Here is a 23,504-nt window from a genome sequence, read left to right on the forward strand (position 1 = left end):
GGTTATGGGCAGTAGGTTTCTTATTTTAATTCACAGGCAATTTAAAACTCCGTTCATAAATTTAGTACACGAAAATGAAAAATGCTGCACTTTTGAGGTACAAAAAAAATTTTTTTTTAATACAAAGACAATATTTAAACCTTATAACCCTTTGCATTTCCAATTAGAGTTGAAACTTCAAAAATAATTTATTTATAAAGAAAATCTTTAAAAATTATCGAAAAAATCATAATTAATTCACAACACATTTATTTCTTTAAAATGATTTATGATTAGGATAGCATCTTTATAAACCATAAATATTTGAAAAAAAAAAAAAAATATTTTCAAAATAAGTCAAAATTTTAAATTGGTTTCAATAAAACAATATAAATTTCTCTAATCATCACTTCTAATGGTTTCCCATTATTTTATATCCCAACTCTTTTACAGCATAATATTTTAAGACTTTTTTTTTTTTTGTTCTCTCTCTTAAGGTTACTTACTTCAAAACCTCAAAATTTAATAGATATATATATAAGTATGTATACCTATATAAAATCATAAGAAAAACCAAAGGTTTCTATATATACATAAATCGAAAATTGGGAGCATCAGCGAGCAAACCACATAATAATAAAGCACTGTTAAATGCATTAAGATAAAGGGCAACATTAAATTTAAATCATTACGGAAGTGAAAAAATTGGAAATTTTTTAATCTATGATTTTTTTTTATCTTTTATCGATTATTTTCTCTATTGAATTATCTACAAGAATATACAAGAAATAAATTTCCCTCATCTTTATTTTAAAGAGTTTCTTTATCTTTATTGCAATATTCAATTTATGAAGCTTAAACAAAGATTAATTTTCTATTAAAATTTAATCGAATATATTTGTATATAGTTCATATTTTATATAGAATCGTTAAATATTAAAATATTTTATTAAGAAGATGTTCAATTTTGTGTTAAAAGATTAATAGTTGAAAAGTTCCATATTGATATCATTAATATATTTATGATAAATTAATGTGAATTTTAAAAATTATTAAAAGAAAACTGTTCAAGTAGCTATTTTAAAAATTTTACGAGTATTTGTGAAATATTGTTAAATTTAATTTATTTTTCTCTCTTGTATTTGATTAGATTAAGTGACGAATAATGTAGAAATTGTTAGATTTTATGATATTTAATGGTTAAATTATAAAGATATCTTAAAATATTAAAAAATTTTAATTGTGGTTTTTGGTTTTTTTAACTTGTTTGTGATAAAGAAACTTTCTAAATATTTTTTTGAGATTACAAAAATTAAAAAACATAAAAAAGTAATCAGTATCAAAATATGAGTACATTTTGTATTAAAACTCATATAATCGATTTATGTGTATAATCGATTATAACTGTACACAAACCTTTATTTTATAATAATATCGTTCCTTAAAATATTCTATCCGAAGACATTACATAGCAAGGAATTTAACACTAATTTCCCAATTATTAAAGAAAATTCTGTTAAAAAACATATTTTGTTTTCCAGCGGTCGGTGTGGTGTGACTTACTAATTTTATTAAAATACAAATTTAATTGCTTCAAAAATTTTGATATAATTTATAGCAATAAAATATTATTGCATCAAACAAATTTTATATCATGATAGAAAATACTATCATCTATCAATGTCTACCCCAATGAACAGAATTTCACAAAATAAAAATTTTTTCTATATTAACTTGTACTCGTATCAGTCATCAATTCAAAATATATGTACACCAGTAATAAAAAAAGTTTCATCAAACATAAAAATTTTGTTCGATTAAACAAAAAATTTAAACAGAGTCTGTTCAAAATATTGTTGCAGTAGCATTCTATCATTTCTGTTTTAATTTTTGAACATTCAAGTTGAATGATAAAAAAATCAACTTTAAATTTGAATTTCAGCTTTCAATTTTAAATCTTCGACTTTCATACCGTCTCATTTAAATAACATAAACATCGTGATCATTCAGTCAGTTCAAACATTATTTCTCATACATAATACAATATTAGTATATTTGTTTAATTCAACAAATTTGAAAGTATAGAAAAAAAATGTTCAATAAAATTTTTCATCGAACTCATACAAGAATTCATACAAAACTAAAAATAAAAAATTTCTTCATTCTTATCAAACGCAACATAAATAAATAAATGATTTTTATATTCAAGGACAAGCTCTCCCATAGTATTAAACAAACTAAAAAACAAAAACAAAAAATATAAGAAAAATATTCTTCTTTTATGTAGTAAAAAATTTTTAGTTTAAATCTGGCGTTCATACAGTTCGGACGAAAAATCTTGTTATTGTGAAATTTTCGAAGTTGAACGGTAGTTATAAAAAAAAAAATTGTTTTGTTTTTTTTTTTATTGAATATATAATGTATATGTTGTATGCATATATATATATATATAGAAAATAAATTTTAATATTCAAAGGATACAAGAAGAGAAAAAGAAGAATATTTTTGCGTTTCTTATTACGCGCCAACTTTAAATAAGTGAAAATTAATTTACAAAAACAAATTAATAAAAAATTTTTAATAATTTTTAATTTTAGGTGCGCTTCAGTGATTTATTATTGAATATTTTAATATTTATTAAAAAATAAAAAAAGGAATTTTAAATAATAAAGAAAAATTATATTGAAATATTTCTAAAATAAATATTATATGTGAAAAAATAAATTTTAAATAATTAATATCTACACGGAAAAAAAAATTTCCTACTATAAAATTTACGCATAAAATTTCTGTGTGCATATAAGTATATTTCGTTGCTTATAAAAGTGATTATATACCAGAATACAGATTTACTTTAAAGTAACAGTTATTTACATACATATATATGCACATATATATTTATATATTATACAGAGTGTATAACTGTTTCTATCTTTATAATTTTTCCAAGGTCGATTTTATGTATAATAAGCTTTATAAGATATATACAAAAGAAAAGAAGAAAATTGTGTAAAGATTGTGATGAAAAAAAATTTAATATACAAAAGTACATAAATAAAATAATCTTATATTATATACCAATATTTATTATATACATATGTATGTACATATATGCATTTGAATACAAAATATATATTTAAAAATAAATCACACATACATACAATCTGTAACAATTTGAATTAATATTTTTTTTTCTTGTTTTTTTACATAAAAGGATAATAAAAAAAAAAGGAAGCATTCATTCTTTTATATATTTTTTTCCCAATATTAAAGAGTTCAGTGAAAGAAAAAATTAATAAAAAAAAAATTTTAAATCGAATTCTTAAAAATAAATAGCAGAAAAAAGAGAAATAAATAAAGCAAATTAAAATTTACTGTAAATAACGTAAAAAAAAGTGAATTTTCTTGCATTTTATGAATTTTCAAAAGGACTTTTATACTCAATTTTGAAAAAAAAAATATATAAAATAATATTGCCAATTTTTTGTAAAATTTTACTATTTAAAAAAAATTTATTTAATTTTAAAGATATTTTTTAATTGAAATTCTTGTAATTAAAATTTTAAACTTAACTACAAAAATTCCTTTTGGATTATTACTTGGATACTTTAATTTATATACACTAACTTACAACTCGCTTTAGATAGCAATTCTACATTATATACATACATATATATACAAAATAAGGTAAGAGATAATTGAAAAATTTCGATAATTTTGTGATTTATTTCAAATTATTTTCAATATCCCATTTAATATTTATATATGTAGCATAGCCTATAATTAACAAAATGATATTAATTAAAATTTAATTATTTTTGAAATTATTAAAAATTAAAAATCAAAAAAATCAAGAACGCTTTAAATAATTAATAAACACTGTTTGTAATTAATATTTTAACATCTGTCCATATTTAATGAATACAATTTTGATTATAATATTTTTAAATTTTAAAAATATTAGAATTTTTAAATAATTATTGATTTGTAATTAAGTTATAAATTGGTAAATAAAAATGTGTGTTAAGTTCCGCATTGCAGTAATTTTAATAAGACTTTTGAATTTAATGCAAAATTATTTGATTAAGGTCAATATTACGTCTTCTTTATACCCTGTCACCGCTCAAGCAAATTTTAATTTTCCAAGCATCAATAATTTTTGATCTAAAAAGAAATATAAAATTATACATTAGAATAACAATTACATGCAAATTGCTGCTATATTAAAATTATTTTAAGTAAATTGCTCAGATTAATCTATTACTTACAGAATATAATTTTTAAATTTTTTAATAAATCATATAATTTTAGATAGAATTGAGGGTAGATATTTTAACATGAAAACAAATTCCTTTCAATAGTTATCATGTAGAACAACAATACAAAATTTTAAAGTAAAACGTTCCAAAGGAAAACTAGACAAACTAAAAATATTTTATTTAAAATCAAATTATTAGTTAAAAAATTATTTTGCAATATTTTTTATTTTCTAAGAATTTTTCTTATTATGATTCACAATGTTGTTGTGTACAAAATATAAAAAATAATCTTCTCCAAATTAATTTTTTTCTAAATTTAAGCAATTTTATTAACACAAAAAAATGTTAGTAAACTCCAAAATTATCAGTTATTGACATTGATAAGCTTTTGATAAAAAAATGATGTGTGACAAGATATAAAACACACATTAAAAATATGGCTTATGTGAATATGCTTGTATTGTCTATTATTGTGTTAAAATTAAGTGATGAAAGTAATGTGAATTTTAACTTTTGCATGAGCGTTAAAGTATAAGTATACAATTTGTTTTTAATTTGTCAAATTAATCAATAATTTTTGAAAAGTTTATGGCCAATTGAATACAAAAATATTTCTGAATAGACGGAATTTTTGAATTTACCAAAAGCAAATATGAAAAAATATAAAAAATTCCAATTTTTATAATAAATGAGGGGTTCAGAAGCAAAGTAGTCTAACCCTCCCTCCGAACAATTTTTGCTACAATATGTGGTTGCACTGGAAAAAAATTAAGTTTTGGAAAGGTCACTTTACTTTTGAGCCTATCAAATTAAATTTTAAAACTTAATCTCCTCGAACCACGTTTCTCTTCATCCAGGCATTGATTCCTTAATATTACAAAATTTGATTAATCTAAAACTAACCATTAAAAGTAGAGAAGCAAATTTCACTCATGCAATCAAATTTATTTACTCTTTTACTTTGAATATTAAATAACACGTAATTTTACAAATTAAGTACTTTCTTAACAAACTTAAATTTGCAGCATGTAAGTATGTGTTTACATTATTTATACAACTGCAAATACAAATATGTATGGATGTAAAATTATGTGACAACTCAACCGAATCAAAACTGTGAAATTCAAATTAATTGAAAAAGCAAAAAAAAAACTTATTTAAATAAACGATGCAAAACAAAAATGTCATCTAAAAGTGAAAACAAAATTAATTGCATCAATGGCAACAAAATTTAAAAAACAAAAATCTTTTCTGCATAACTATAACTGTATACCGCGGCCTCATGCATTTCCATTTTTTCTAAAAATTCTTATTTTTTAAAAAGTAAATAATTCCAGTTAAATGAATCATAACCACTTACCAACCACTTACAAGCAAACATACACGTAATATTACATTTTATGAAGTAAAAAATCTTGATCTTAAATATCTCCATTTTCATTGTATAAAAATGCATGACGTCATAATATGTTAAATTTTCTTGTTTTTGAAAACACTTTACAAGTGTGTTCTCTATAATTTCCAAAGAATTACAGTATGTTTATGATTTCGAATATGTTAAAAAACAAAAAGATAAAATTCAAAAGTAAAAAAAAATGTGGCAAAAATTGAACAAAAAGAATGAAATGATCGCAAAAAATTATGCTTATAAATGTTTTGGGTCGCGCTGTTATATGAGACTTAAAGCATAAACATTCATTTTTTTTTATGTTTTTGAATTTTTATTATTCATTCTTTAAAAAAAAAAAAATTACAGAAATTTTGAAAAACTGGTTTTTTATGCAAGAGTTCCCAAGGATTTACTTGTTATTTTGGTTTAATTTTGTATGGCAAATCTCAGTTCCATATAATCGCAAAAAAGATTGAAATGGAGCGAAAAAAAAATGAAGAAGAATTTTAGAATATTGTAAAATTTTGAATAAATATAAACAAAAATAATACGATTTAAAAATAAAGATATGGAATATTTGGTGTCCAAATCGAATCAAAGTATTTGTAGCCTTATTTTGGTAAAAACAAAAAAAAAATATATGAAACTTTTATAAATAAAACATGAATTTTACAATTATTGAACAATTAAAAAAATTATATTTTCTATCGCCTTTAAATTATTTTTAATTATTTTTTATACAAAAAAGCTCAAAGAACGAAGCCATTAAAAAATTTGTCACAATAGATGTTTAATTTTTTAAATTAAACAATAACCTTAACAATTCATTACAGTGGGGTGATTATATGAGGCGTTCAGTACATTGTTGGCCTATCCAACATTTTTACAAAAATGAGTTATTATGTTCAATAAAGCTGTAATGGCCTAAGAATTCTTGTATATTTTCAAAATACTTAGTTTACACCTCTTTTCACTCTATTTTCACATAAGTTCGTTTTTGTCTTTTAAAAATTTTCTTAAAAATTAAATATTTAAATATTTCAATTACAATTTACTCGAAATTTCATTTTTGCAAGTAGACTACTAATGAGCTGATCTGAGCGCTCATTTAGCATAAAACTAATTTCTTACATTTTTCTGTTAATTTAAGATTATTATTGTAAACTATTAAACCGATTCTTAGAAGTCATACCAATATTAAGCTGAATTTAGAAGTCAAACATTTTTCATGAAATTTGTTTAATAAAAAAATCCATAGTCTTTTCTACATCGAACTTTTACTATTTTGATTACATTCAAACAAAATTCGTAAACAAAAACAAAATTCGTAAACAAAGTTTTGATATTCCAAATCCTGACTTAAAAAACATTTGCGTTTTATTACAAAAAAAAAAATAACTATAATGACTAAAAATTTTTCAAAAAAAAATGTGCCATTTTAACCGGTATATGTTCTGGTATTCGAATTTCAGTACGAAATATGATGTAAGTTTTTTGACGTCATTGACATTAAATACAGTAGATAACATCTTAATGTAGATAGATGTCATCTTAATGTTAAATCATGGTTACGATATACCGCCAAGTTTTTAGGCATTATAATTAAAATTCGATCGTGAATTGAATTTATTTTGTAAAAACGACCCATTATTAATTTACAATCAAGAAAATTTGTTTTTAATTTAAAATACTTAATTCAAAAAATCTTAAATTTCATTAAATTGATAGTTATACTTTCTAAATAAATATTTTTATACCATTAATCTGACAAACTAATTAATTCTAAAAATTATAAATAAAATATTAACAACTTGTTTATTTTAATGAAAACTTTCACTAACATAATAAAAACAAAAATAAATTTTTAATTAAAAATCTGATTATATATTTTTATTTTTTTATTAAAACATTAAAAATAATGAACTACAATTCTCACTTCTGACATTGAAGTTCAATTCGAAATAAAAGTCATGTGTATTAAGTATAAGTATATTTTGTTTATGATATTCTTGATCCTATTAATGAAATAATTTTTAATGATAGCACCATATTAAAGTATTATAACCGACTCACTCTCTATAACTGACAAATTCCTTTAATGTTATACGCAATATTATACTCAATACGTATACATATGTACTTAGTTAGAATTATACACAATTTTATTATGTGCTGCAAAATAATCCTCCAACAAAACTCCTTTAAATAAACTTTGCGTAAAAACAGAATTTTCAATTCTGTTCAGGAATATTATCGTAATGAAGTAAAAGTTTTTTTTTTTATAATTTTTGTTGATTACTTCCCTTCTGTCACTTTTCCGCATCTCTTTAAAATTCTTATACTGTCTGAAAAGTTTGTTTCAAAAATACCTTCTTCTTCATTCATGCATTCATTCAGTGTTTGTTGAAGAACTTGAATTAATAAAATCTTTTGAAGCAAAATAAAAAAATCAGTGCCTGGAGAAAAGGGGTTTCAATTTTTTTTTTTTTTGCGAAAAGGAAATCTAATAAATAATTAGAGTAAATTATTTAAAGCAAGCATTTTTTCATAAGAAGTGTTTTTTTTTTTTTGTTGTTATTTTGGTTTTATATTTTCCTCGTGAGTCATCCTCGAGATGCTTCAGACGAAATAAATCTTGAATTATGGAAGAAGGGAAATGAATTTGTTTTTTATTTGAGTGTGATGAAATAATGTCAAATAACAATCGAATAGAATGGAAAAGTTGAAAATTTTATAAAAAAAAATATTAAATAAAAGTTGAACGGACAAATTTGAATAAGGCAAACTTGTTTGTTATAAAAGTATGTTACTAAAAAATTTTGGCTATTTGAAAATTAATGTCAAAGTATTTCAATAAAAAATTAATATTTGAAAATTAATGTCAAAGCTATTGAAATATTTTCTCCTCTAATTTGTGAAGAAGAACAGCCAAAAAGAATTCTAGAAAGTTTCCTTGTATTCACACACAAAACAGTCTCCCTATCATTAAAAAATCGCATTTGATTGCTTAATAAAAATGTTGCAGTTTGTAGGATTTATTTTGAATCTTCTCCAGAATTTTGTTCTCAGTTGTGTATCTTTTCCAGAATTTTCATTTAATATCTTATGGCCCTAAAAATCTAAAAAATTTAATTGGGTTCGACTGACGCCAAAAAACCACTTCCAAATTATTGAAATTTTGACAAACATAAATGAAAAATGTGGCAAATTGAAAACTTATTCATAAAATGTACCTGTTCTGCCTAGGTAGCAACTTGTAAAAGTAACGTAAATCGTGTTTTTCACTCCCTTTTTCACCCCAAATTAGAGTATGGTTCTTCTGTTATAGATGGCATCATTCATCATTGCCCTAAATATATTAAGTAATATTAATTTTTTAATATTTAATAATAAAAATTAAGCTATATAACACATAAATTGTGCAGTTTGCGATATTTTAGCCGAAATCTACAGAAAAATTGCTCAAAATTTGACCATTTGACTACGTTTTAGTAGTATTAGCCAACATTTACCCCTGCATGTGTGTGTTTTTTTTTTTTTATGATTTAATAAAAACCAAGGACTTAACAAAATTTTGTATGATCTCAAAAGTTCCACAAAAAAAGCATCTTCATCATCTGAATATTGTCTCTTCAGAGTCGTACTAATACAAATTACAGCTCCATATGTGTATTTGGCACGCAAACACACCCAAAACAATAATAATATCATTTCAATTTTAAATTATTTCTAATATCAAAAAAAATTATCATAATTATTATAAAAGAAAAAAAATAAAATTTATTATCTTTTTCTTATGCAATTTATTTTATAAATATTCGCATAAATTGAATTTGAAAAAATATAAATTATATAAAAAACAAAAACAAAATATTATTTACGTAATCCATGGGAGACTATTAATATAAAAATTATAATAAAAAAAAAAATTAAAACAACAAAAATATTTGCCTATTTATAGCCATAAATATTGTTTTAAACTCTTTCTTTTTTTTACACTCTATCTATATGCACTTATGATTAATTTTTATTGGATGCCCTCATGAGCTAAATTTCTTCATTACCGCATTTAATATGAATACTAGTTTATAAATTTTTTTTTTTTTGATATCAGTGGGTGGTTGGCCAGCTATCATTTTATTAAAACCATTTTGTTAGTGCATATACTCTTTATATGTGTGTATATAAACAATAATATTGCATATGATTCATGAATTTTTTTAAAGTGCAATATAACACCGTTTTTATACACTTTAACATAATATAAAAAATATCTCGTATTTAATCTAATGAAATTTTTATAAGTCATTAACTTCAAATTTATAGGAATTTTAATTCTTTTTATTCCTTTATTAGGAAAAAAAATAATTTCATGATTTCAAATTCGATGCACATTATTTTTTATGATATTAAATTAAAAATAATTTTAAGGGCTATATGTGATACCTTTTTTGGATACATTTAACTTATATTTTATGCAAAATATTCAATTTTATTTTGAAATAAATAAATTTTTTTTGGAAACATTAAAGTTCAGTCAAAATGTTTGTTTTTTATTTAAAGGCAAATAGAAAAATTGTTTATGGCTTTAATAAAAAATTAACTTTAAATAGAAAATAGAAAAAAAAATGATTTACGATTGTAAAAAATTTTTGTTAATATAGAGATGGCAAATATAGTTCATTGCAAATGTAGCCGAGCAATTAATTGTTCGAAATGTAGGCAAATGCAGACAATCCAACTTCAAGTTCGAAGAAAAGGTTTTCAAATCAAAATCAAAAAAAATTTTAGCAAATTTTTATCGAATTACTCCTTTATACATTATACTTACTTGGTATCAACTAATACCTAGTTTCTACTGTCTAATATTTATCAACTAATTAATATTAATTTTTCAAATATGTATTTTGAGTGAAGAAGGACGAACTATTACAAAAATACATTTATAAATTTTATTCCTCTAATTAAAACAACTTAGTGATAAATAAATAAACAAATTTTTTACAGAATTTTTCAGTCTAATACGAGATACTGCTATAAATTTGACATACATAATACTCGTATAATGTAACATTTAGTTATTAAACTATGGCAATATCATCTAACATCTTATACATAAATACCAAAGGCACGACCTGAATTATAAAGACAGTCATAATTATTTTTCAAATAATAAATTAATTTTATATAATACTCAATCAAATTTCAATCAAACTTTATGTCGCCATTGAAATACAAAATGTGAACATATTTACATATACATAGATAGCTTAACATTCATAATACATACAATTATTTTTTTTGCATAGAAATAATAATTTTTAGAATTTCATAATCTATTTTTCATATTTTTCATATAAATCTTTTTTTTTTATTTTATTTTTAATAAAATGACTTGATTGATTTCAATAGATTTTCTCCTCATATACAATATAAGTATACTCTGAAAAAGAAAGTTTTAAGAAAAATGAAAAAAGAAAATTATAAAGGCGCCAATATGCCGCAATTCAGTCCAATTAAATGTATGCTTAGGTACTTATTTTACTAGCTTACATACATAAATAAAAAAAAATATAATGAATAGTTGAATGATTTTTTTGACTAAGCATATAAGAGACATAGAAATGAAAATCTGATATTCGGTTTTAAGATTTTTGTTTTTTTATCTATAGAGGCTAAGTGCAACAGCCACAACAGTACTCAAAATATTATCTATAATGATTTAATACGAATGAATGATCTTCAATTCTATTTTTAATCATATTTGAATTAAATACAATTGAAACAGATTTTTTATTTCGATTGGATAATCTGTCCAATGTCGTACATACATACATACATACATGTACATCTACAAATATATACGACCAAGTATTTTTACCGTTACGTTATGGTTATCACTATTTAATGCTGTTGTTAAATGTGATTGGCAAGTTGCTATATAGTAAAATCATTCAAATTTATTTAATCACAGAGTATATATGTACGTATATGTATATATGTACTTACTAATATGTATGACTATCGGCCGTGAATTTATGTGCCTTAACTAACTCCAACTTGATTTACTTAAAAGTACAATTTTTATTGCCGTGTCGCGAGTCGAAACGGAGAAAGTTCCTAGTTTTCGTTTAGGTAAAAAAACCTATCTACATATTTGAAATTCGTCGCATATATAGATACTAATGTTATTAATTGATAGCTTAACATCAGATTGTAGTCTATAACATTCTAGTACGTTTGTAAATAGTTCCAATTTTTAATAACTTTTCTGAAATCTAGATAGTAAAATTTTAGTAAAATTTAAAATTCTCAAAATTAAATTAGCAAAAATACCCTGAATAAACTAATAAAATATACTTAAGTACACACACACTAATATGTACATAATATGTGTGTCACTACTATAGATTACCCCATTGTATTTTATTTAACAAGTATACGTATGTACATACTTAAGTGCGTATGAACCATTGAATTTTATAATAATTTATCATGGATTACTAGTTAGTTAATGATGAGTAATTGATATAAATTGATTTCGATTGTATGTAATTTATTGATTGTATATCGAAAAATAATAAAAAAATAAATTTATTGAAATTATTTGAAAACAAAATGACAACTACCGCATAAAATGTATGTATGTACCGTTATATGAATAAGTTTTATATATTTCCATGCCATTCATAGTTACCAAATACATATACATAAATATATATAGATGTACAGTTATTCAACTGAAATAATATTGTGAATTATTTATTCTTTTCCAAGAAACAAATAATAAAATATTAATTTGCACATTTTCTTTTGTCTCAGAATTTTATATTATGATTTTTCAATTCTTAAATTATTATACATACACATATGTACATATGTAAAGAAATTTTATAACTTTTCTTGCAATATTTTCATATATATACATACACACATAGTATACATATGTATGTACTTATGTAAGCGAAAAAGTGTGAATAATTTGCATAAATTAAAATTATAAACAAATTTTTACTGTAAAAGTAAAGCGCATTGAATGAATGAATGATTCAGCCGTCATAAATGCACAAATATTGCACATTTATACAAAGTATTTTCTTTTTATTGAGATTTCCTTTTCCTTATTATTTTCAAAAGATTAAAATAACAATGTATAAGAATATTATTATTTTTGTTAGTCTTCACGATTTTACTAAATATTATTGGTATATTCGAATGTGTGTTGCAAACATTGTTACTTAATAATTTTAATTTTTTGTTTATTTTTCAATAGGAATTACTTAATTCTCTTTCTCACTAGATGTCAGTTACTCTTAATGAATGTCGACTGTACCAAACAAAAATTAAATATTTAATTAATTTGTAAATTTAAAAAGGCTACAAAAACTAAAAAAACTGAAAATTGAATCAAAAACTATCTGTCAAATTCTTTTCTCCATCTGTCAAATCGATGAGTCAAAATTGGTTTTTCATTTGGATCTTTGTCTCAAAAGCGTCAATTATCGAGCACTATGACAATCTTAAGGTCGTTCGCTTTACTTCCTCTTTCTTAAACAAAAACACATAACTGTAGTTTGAACTGGCATATTTTTGGTTTGGATATATGATAGATATACACATAATTGTTTATTTTATCATTAGAAGATTGCTTGATTAAATTAGACTTTATTCTACAAAAATATGAAATTTAGTTAAAAATATGAGAATTTTGCACATGCTTCTTGCTAAATGCGCATCTCCATAAATGTGTATACCTTGTTTATTATTGTATATAATATTTGACCCAGACAATTACGAGTGCAATAAGTGTTTACTGCATCAGGAATCCTTTTGAATAAATTTTATTTTGTTTACTTACTTTTTCAAATATAAAATTTTTATATTGACACTATATAGGCTTCGCTCATTGAAGGGTGCAAAATTTAATTAAAATCAACAACTCTGTCATCAATCACTCATTATAAAGCGTGCTTATTTTTAATATTCTGTGATAAAAATTTCAATTAAACTGTGAATATTTTATAAAACAAAACAAAATCTAAAAAAAAAATCACTTTCAAAATCGCATTAATAAATTACGGGTCGCAGCATCATCACTTAGAAAATAACTTCAAAATTATTGTTTGATTATGGTTACAATAATTTCACCAATAACACAACACATTCCGATTATATTTTATCAGATACTTATATTTGAAATAGAAGAATTTTAAGCAAAAAAAAATACTGAAACATCTGCTAGTCTCGTTCGATCCTCTTCATTCAAGCAAAACAATTTTTTTTTTATAATAAAAAAAATATTTTCAAAAACACAAAGCAGAAAAAAAAAATCATCCAGGTAACATAAAAAAAACAGAATACTTAATCCTGTTTCCTTTAGCCCAAATGGCATAATGACAAGAATAAAACAACAACAACAACAGCTACACAACAATAATAGGAATAAAAATCCCGATTTCTATTAACTATCATTGTCCTTTATAAAATTTTGTTGATTTTCAGGATTTTATCAAACAAATTTTTAAATGCGTTGGAAATAAATTGTTTTTTTTTTTTAATATTGTTAATACCTGCAGAAATTTAGTGAATTTTTTAAGGTACATTAAAATTGTTTTTACGTTTATAATATTCATAAATTTCATAAGAAATACAAAAAAAAATTACATTAAGTCAAGCAAAACCATTTGAAGTAATAATTTCAAAATTAATTACTTAAAACAACAAACGAGCGATTTAAAGACATTAGAACCAGCTGACTAACCGACCCTTCAATTATCGTTACTGTTTTCCCACAACAGTCTAACGAAAACTAGCCTCGATGTTGGTTTACCTAATTTAAGCTCAGCTTTGTAGATTTTTTAAAAAAAAAAAAATGTTTATATATTCATGATATCCAATTTTTACTTTAAACTTACCTTAAATTTACATTATAAGAATGTATCTTAAACATTTCAATCTTGTCATTTTAATTGTGAGCGTAGATCAAGAAAAAGCCGTCAATTGCAAAACCAATCAAAAACAATTTGTTTATTTATCAATTTCGATGATTTTATCAAATAAGATGAATTTAACCACCTCAACTCACCAGTGTGGTTGTCCACTTGCTATAGAGTACCATCAACCTTGCTATATTTACTCGTGTCATTCGCAAACACTTTATGTAGAAGTATTAATGAGAACCCGAAATCATTCAGTTCTTCAAATTTATGTCGCCGATTCGCTTCTAGCTCAACCACTTTTTTCATTTAAAATCCCAGAGTTGTCAATATTCTTATAAAATATCTCCTTATTGTTTAAACTGTTCAACTAACCTCTAATTAGAAAAAGAAGCATAAGAATCTTATTAGATTTTTTTTGTTTTTTGATTTGCTAAGATAAATTAAACAAAATACTAGATAAAATTTCAATTGTATTTTATATGATTCAAAAATTTTGAGGATTGAGGACAATTTTTTCTTGATTATATTTCATTCGAGAAGCACTAATTTTATAATTGATTGCTCTAAACTAGAGTTATTATAGTATTTTACGATTTTGTCTCTTTTCTGCATTATAAAGAAAATATAAAACACCTGGTTTCTTTGTTTTCTGAATTTCTGATTTGTAATTCTATTATAGGATTTTGTGGAACCCTATTTCCAAAAATACTAGACTTGATTAATTCCATTATTGTTTAGGATTCTTTGTAAATATTAATTTGAAAAAAAAAAAAAAATATAAAATTTTTAGAAAACTTGGAAAAATTTTCAATTTTTGAATCCTTCAACTAATATTTTTGAACATTTAGTATTTACTCATTCAAACACAACGAAAATACATACATACATACACAATATGGGTACACAAAATGATGTACTTTATACTTAATTCAATACTCTTTCAATTATTTTCACTCTGATATAAAATAAATTTAATGGATATTTTATAATTGAAAAATAAGCACACAACAACATAAAAATTGTCAGGATGTCAAGGAAATTTCAATAACGTAAAGATATTTTATTATAATGCAGAACTAATTTTTTAATTTAATTATTGATTTAATTTATATTAGAGCAAAATTTTTATAAAAGTTCTTGTATGTCATTAAGAAATTTTATTGAAAATTTCATAAAATTAAATTTTTTTATCTATGTATTTTAAAAATTAATTACTTTTGAGAAAATACTAGTTAAAAATGAGTATGCAATTTATTAATTTAATAACAATTTACTATAATTTATGTCGAAAAAATAAGCTCTTTTTGTTCCATTTAAGAGTATGTAACACTCCTAACTGCTTCAAAATGGTTAAGAGTAGTTCGTATTATATAGGATGATTTGCAGACAAAGCCGGTATGAAGAACTTAGTGACAATTCGTTCTAAACATTACCTTATACTTTGTATATTTGAATAACGATCGAATCTCGAAAAGTAAAAATTGCATGAAATTTATGATTGCTCTGCAAATATACATATATAGAACGAATGCAAACAACCCCAAAATATATATATTTAATATATATTTCGGGGTTGTTTGCATCTGCATATGGGAAAATAACTTCATATGTAAACAATACTTAGTAATCATGTGGATAACAGTATAAAGCAATGTGAAGAACGTTTCGTTAGCAATTATTTCATACCTCTGTAGCTCAGTTGGTAGAGCGTCCGTCTAGAAAGCGGTAGTTCACTGGTTCGAGTCTAGTTCGATGAGAAATTTTTTTTTAGTTTTTCTGCCTTTAATTCGTTCAACGTTATCCAGATTATTTGATTACGTTATCCAGATGTTCTGCAGTTGTATGAATAAATTTCCATTAAGTTAACATTATTAGTGTAACAGGTATAATACTTATTAATTAAACAACTACACGTTTGCTTAGTAATTCAGTACTTCAGTTTATATTTTTTACCTTATTTCCATCATAAAACTTTCTTATAACATTTCATCTAAGAACACAAAACTAAGTCTTCTTATTGATTCTAAAATTCAATCTTTTCGAAAGTTTTGAATACTTCCTTCAGAATAGCAAGTTTGTTAAGAAGAAAATTTTTAATTTAAAATTTAAATTTAATAAAAATGTGGAACGTGCATTGCATTTTTAATTTGTTGTTTAGATATAGCGGTCTTTTTATTCCCATTTATACAATTTCTACCTAATTGAAAAATTAGCAATATTTGAAAATAAAAAACAGGAGAATTTGTGAGCTACGGTTATATTCAACACACACACGCTCAATAAAATTTCTATATACACACAAATATAAATTTATAACTTATCAGAAAATTAAGATTATTTTATACTGTATAGCGCATACTAGTATACACATAAATGTGCTTATGTACATAGATATACTTATATTTGTATAAACATAATTGTATTTCCTTATTAAAGTAAAAAATTAAAGAAAATTACACACTCTTGTTCATAACGAAAAAAAAAAACGATACAAAAAAAACCACTAAAATAACAGAAAATCTAAAATTGTTCAATTTTTCTGCCACCGTACATGGAATCAAATATAAAATTAGAATTTGTTCATAAGTATGTGTACATGATAAACAATCATTTAATTAAATAAAATGAAAATTTGAAATAGAAAAATTTTCAACACACGGAATACAAAAAGATTTATAACTTTAACTTAAAAACAAAATAAAACGAAAAGAAAGCGCGTTCTTGAAATCTTACATCACATATTTTTTACGCTTATTATTAAAAAATTTAAAAAGAAAACAAAAATGAAAATTTGTTCCAATAAATTTCTCTAGAATTTCAATTGGAATTTCCTGAAATATACAAAAATTATATAATTTTTATTAAAACTTACCTAACAGTTTTATTGCACATAGAAAACCTACACTTGTTAAATAAAGTGAAAAAAAATTGTAGTATCTAATGTAGTGAGGTAATTCACAATCCGGTTTAGGTGAACTTTATAGAAGAGTATAGTCAGAGTAGAACAAGAAGTACTAAAATTAAATTTGGAAATTCGAAAATTGTTCTAATATTTCGTTTTTCTCCAGTATTAAAAGTAATATAGTGTGTTTTTCAAGCTCAATGGGATTGGAAATTTAAATTGTAAATTTTCTTACCCATTTATTAAATGTTTAATAGATGGTCAATAGAAACAGATTACGGACATCGGCCACCGCGACTATTTATCTAAACACCTGTCAATCATTCTGTTATTTATTCAAGGAGCCACTTATTTAAGCCCTTTCAATCACAGTTCGAAGGGAAGTTTAAGGAATTCTTATATACTCGTCTCATTCCATTCCTAACAAGCTCGTTAAAACGAAGTGAGCCTCACGAGCCTGAAATATCGAGAATCGACTATCGATTTTCAAACTTATCTTGAAATTCATATTGAATTGAATTACAAAAATACTTTACGCCTTTCAACATTCTTTATTTTTACGAAAGAAAAAACAGTCTTCTTATACCTTAAAAACTTCATTAATCATTCTTGTTACGCAGGTATAGAAAATAAAATTACCACATTTTTTTGAAACAGCAACTGTAAGTACTCCAAGTTATTTATTTTTTATATTTTTTGATCCGATTAACTTACTGATTACTTCTCACGATTTTGACCCCCCAAGTAAATTTGAAGAAAAAAAAAATGCCGAAAATTTTATTCTCATACACAAACATAGTTACATACGTTAGTTACTTGACTTCTTATAAATAAATTTTGCCACCTGGAAATTCAATTCCTTACATTTTGGAGGAATCTTATTATATATATGAGAAAGAAAAAATAAAACGTAACAAAAACAGAAGTAAATCTTCCATATAATTTTCATTTTTGATTTCAAAAATAATTTTCATGTTCAACAAATTCACGTTCCCCAATAATGATGTAAATCAATTTTACCTGTAGAATGTGTAAGCTTATATAATTCAATGATAAATTACATATAATATGAATTACTTTTTATAAATTACTAGAATAGTTAACAATAAATTACATATAACTACTTAGTTATATATGTACGTACCAACTACAAATCTTCTTTCTTATATTTTTTTTATTTTGGGGAACTTTATATTGTAATCGTTTCCTTTTAGTGAAGAAGATTTGCCATATACTAGGTAGAACTTATATAGGAAATCAACGCTGTATACTTATTATTATTTTATCGATAGTATTATTTTAAATTTTATTCATAGAATAAAATAAATATGTAATCAGATTACAAGATTATATAAAAAAAAATTTATAACTTAATTATATAATTTTACAACTTACATCTGGTATATTATTAGATTTGATCATGCAAAAGTATAATAAAATCAAGAAAATTATTTTAATAATACATGAATAGGTAAGCGCATTAAAAAAAATATTGAAAATAAAATTAAAAAATAAAATTGTTTCAATAAGAATATCTTTTGTTCAAAAGATAAGGCTATTCAGTTTCAATTAAACGACTTCAAAACAACAAAACGTATATTCTTTACAGACATATTTAGAGGCTAAAGGAAGCAGTCTCAAATTTATGCCTTGTTTTATGTAAACAAACTAATTCGTGACTTCGAAATAAAATTCGAAATATTGAAATCTTTTACTTCCTTTCCAAATATATTGCGCTACAATTTTTAAAGCTTCGTTCCACATTAAATTTTTATTCTTACTACTCGTATATTGCTTGTTATTTTATTTATGTTTCGTTTGCTCTTTATTAAATCGTGCTCTCATGCAAACTGTTTGATTGCATTTATCTACTGAAGTAATTTTGTAATTTTGTATTAGTTGTCAATAGTCTAATATCAGGTGATAATAATTATTGCTTGATTAAATTGGATTTATTATTAAATTATAGAATTATTGGATAGCAAAAAAACATGCCATTCTGCTGAAGCATTTATATAAATTAAATAAGCACCATTTTCATGAAAAACTTAAATTTACATTTTTTTTTTAAGAATTTTTCGATTTATAGCGGTGCATCAATCATCTTGTTTTGTTTGATTGATGTAGCTAAAGTTTGATTGATGTTTTGTTTGATGTAGCTAAAGATTATGATAATGTTTGTAAAACAAAATCATAATTTATACTGAGCTTAATACAAGTTTGATTAAAACTAATTGTATGATTATTTGAATTTTGTATGATTCATTAGTTTTCATTATTGTCTAAAAACATAACTTTAAATTTTTTTCGAAAAAAGAAACAATATATTTTAAAAATTTTTCAAAGATTTTCAAAAATTGGTATGATAAAATTCGTATTATCTCTGTTTTACAAAAACATTGTCTAAAATAAAAATTTATATTACATTATAAGTATAAAGCTAAAAGTAAAATTTTAAATAGCACTAAATAAACTTACAACTTATAATGTTGCGGAGGCTTCATTAATTTAAATCTTTTTATGTGAAACTTAATTAACTAAAGTTTGATTTGTGAATCAAACATACTTATAATTTGTGCAAACTAAAACTACAAATAGTTGTTGGAATCACGTTTGAAATAAAATCATTTCAGCGAATCCTTGTATTTTAATAATTTAAGAATAATATATAAAATACCTATTTGAATATTATCTAAGTCAGTGCATATAAGATTTATCAAAACAATTTATTCATGAACAATTAATTTCAAACTACTTGATTTCATATATTCCAAAAACAATCCTCAAAAGGAGGTACTCACTGTCATTTGTTTAATAAAAAAAACAAAAAATTTCCATTAAAATCTAAAAAAATTTTTTTGTCTTCATTTCTTAAACACCCTCATTTCCTTTTATCAACAAAATATTAACATATACATAGTAATATAAATCTTACACCCTCATTATCATATTATTATTATTATTATACTAATTTTAATAAAAATAATAATAATAAGCAATTAAAAAGAATTCTAATTAACTTCGATATTTCGAATAAAAAAAAAAAACAATACAAGTATATAAAAATCCATAAAAGTGAAAAATAATTATACGTTCAATGTCACATTAAGTATAGAATATCTCATTCTTTTCACCAAAAATTATTTTGAGCGCCCATTCAACCAAATGAAGAAAAAAAGGAAGAAGAAGAAGAAGAAGAGGAAGAAAAAGAATGAAACCTTTTCAAAGACTTCATTTCATTCTTTTATTTTTATTTATAAAAAAAATTTTAATGTTTAAACAAGTATACGCAATTACTTGCTTCATACACAATTCTCGGCTCATAAAACGTGTACAACCCTCACACATTTTCCCAAAAAAAAAAAAAAAAAAATCTCTCCCCCTTTTCTTTTTGTTTTTTTAATAATAAATTTTGTCTTTTGTTTTCGTTTAAATTCATTTTTCTTTTCTTTTTTTTTTTTGGTTTTTATTTTGTAATTGGATATGATTTTAATATTATCCTTATAACTGTTTTTTTTTTTGGTGTCATTTATTGTCATTTATTCAGCCATCAGATTACCAATTCTTTTCCTTTAACTTTGTTTTTTTTTTCGATTTTATTCCTGCGTTCAATTTACATTCCTTTGTTTACTAGGATGAGAAACAAAACAAAAAGGAGGAAAAAAATTTAAAGAAATCCTGTCACACCTTATATCAGTTTTTCAACATTCTTTTGACCTAGGTTTCCGTTTCGAATTCCTTTTTTTTTTTTTTGTTTCTAATATTTTTTGATTGCTTCTATTTTCTTCATATGTTTTATTCAATATTTAAAGGATATTGTATACGAGTACCATGATAAAATTCATTTTAAATTTATTTTGTATATGCTATAATTTTCTTGTTTGGTTTCCTTAACATTCCTTTAAAAGTAAAAATGTCCTATAACCGACAAAACAAAAAAAAAATGTAATAATATTCTCAAATAAACCACTTAATTTAAAATTATTAATGGTTTCAATTTTTAAAATGATTTTCGTATACTTATTTTATATATTGTGTGCCAATAAAATAAGTGATTATATGGGATGCATTTTAAATATAGAGGGTATTTTTTAAAATCATTAGTAATGGTAAATTTTTCAAAAATTTTCTTTTGATAATTGAGAACACATGGTGAATTTACCCAAAAAATTATCGTTACTTACATATATAAGAAATTTGAAAACGAAAATTGTAAATAAAAATAGTTGATAAAAATATAAAAGAAATGACAAGGACAATATTTCAAAATTTTCTCCCTTCTATATTGTATACTTAAAGCGAGTACATAAATAATTTATAAACTTTTTACTTACTTATAAGATATTGAAATTATTGGGGCTCTTTTCTAAATTCTACTCTTTACTAGTGTATTAGATTTGTATGCGATATTGATTAACTTATCAGAATATCAGAATAGAAGAAAATTTGAAATAAATGTTGAAGACAGAATATGACGAATATGGCTCTCTCTACTTTACTAGTGTATTAGATTTGTATGCGATATTGATTAACTTATCAGAATACGAGTATCAGAATAAAAGAAAATTTCAAATAAGTGTTGAAGACAGAATGAGAATTTATTATGGCTTTATAATAAAATGAGAATTTGCAAAAAAAAAAAAATGCAAAAAAAAAAAAAATACTTTTTATATAAGCCCCCTTTTAAACCATATTTGAAATTAAGATGATTCAAGATTTTGTTTCGAATGAAATATTTTTGAATTTAAGGCTCACATGAATTTGATTAAAAATTAAATATCCACTTTAATTTTTTTGTTTTGTGTAATTTTTCATTATTTTGATAGGTGTAATTTACTTAAATTAAAAACACCGTATAAGACTGTAAACATGAGCGTCAATAACTTATACATATGTATATGTAGCCATAAACTAGCATAATATTATGAAAGTTTTTGCAAAAAGGAGTTCTGACATGAAAGGAAAAAGAGAATACATGTATTCTGTTTATGCTTTCTATTTCACTCCTGAACATTAACTCAAGATCGGTCTTTTAAAAAGAATTATTAAAACTAAAGTTAATGGAACACTTTTTGTGTAAATGTGAAATGACCGACTCATTCGATATGTTTTTGGACTGAAAGAGAGAAGAACTAAAATACCTCCGATATGACTTTTACAAATTCTTCGGTTACTGTTGTTGCCCATCCTTATAACAGTAGGATATAAAGATGGGCATATATCTTGCACTTCAAGTACTTATTTCACTACTTCCAACTGATTCGCAATGTAATCAATTCATTCATCGCTTACAATTTACATTGGGATAAGTCAACCGGCAATTGCTTAATACTTACCGATAAAAATTCAGAATTTTAACGCGGATTTCGTACAGAATTTTTTTACTATTTGCAACACATACACAACACTATGTAACTTCTATGTTTTTTTTGAAAGTATAATGTTTCCGTTCAATTAATTTGTAAGTGAACAAACAAAAGCAAAATTTGATAAATTGAATAAAATAAAAAAAAAAAATTGTGTACAAAAATTTTTAATAAAAAATTGTGATGTATTTTTTACATTTATTTAGGATACGCCTACAAAACATTGTAATAAGTCAAAATAAATAGTGTTTTGTTTGATTGTAACATTTTTCATTTTTTAAATATTATTGTGAACACTTCAGTTTCATCTTTTTTCATTCAAATCACTTCTCATTCACAATTCATATTCACGATTTATAATGTTAAAATACTAGTTACTTACTAGCAAACCATGTTGCTATCCAGAAAAATTCTAATTCTAATTTATACAACCAAGCACCACACACATACGCAAACATATAATTTATTTATGTGTGAAACTGGAACCATTAAAATAAAATAGGGAGAGAAAAACAAAAATATATTTGTTAATTTATTTTAATTTCTATATAGATTTTTCATGGAGTGATATCCTTGACAGGATTATTGATTTATCTAAGGACACACATGCACACACAACCAAACAAAACAAAATACCGAAACTTTGTAACAATTTTTACTTTTTTTGTT

The 23,504-nt window shown here is 23.3% G+C and overlaps 1 protein-coding gene across 1 annotated transcript in view; it reads left to right on the forward strand.

Annotated features, from left to right (window-relative positions):
- The first annotated feature begins 3,206 nt into the window (after window positions 1-3,206).
- LOC129611618 (protein unzipped-like) overlaps window positions 3,207-23,504 on the forward strand; it is a 93,359-nt gene continuing 73,061 nt past the window's right edge. Inside the window, exon 1 of the mRNA XM_055524835.1 lies at window positions 3,207-3,666. The gene's annotated coding sequence lies outside the window, so the exon portion shown is untranslated. The remainder of the gene's footprint in view (window positions 3,667-23,504) is intronic.

The sequence above is a fragment of the Condylostylus longicornis genome, unplaced genomic scaffold (genome assembly GCF_029603195.1).
Source record: "Condylostylus longicornis isolate FDR11 unplaced genomic scaffold, ASM2960319v2 ptg000054l, whole genome shotgun sequence".
In the NCBI taxonomy this organism is placed as follows: Eukaryota; Metazoa; Arthropoda; class Insecta; order Diptera; family Dolichopodidae; genus Condylostylus; species Condylostylus longicornis.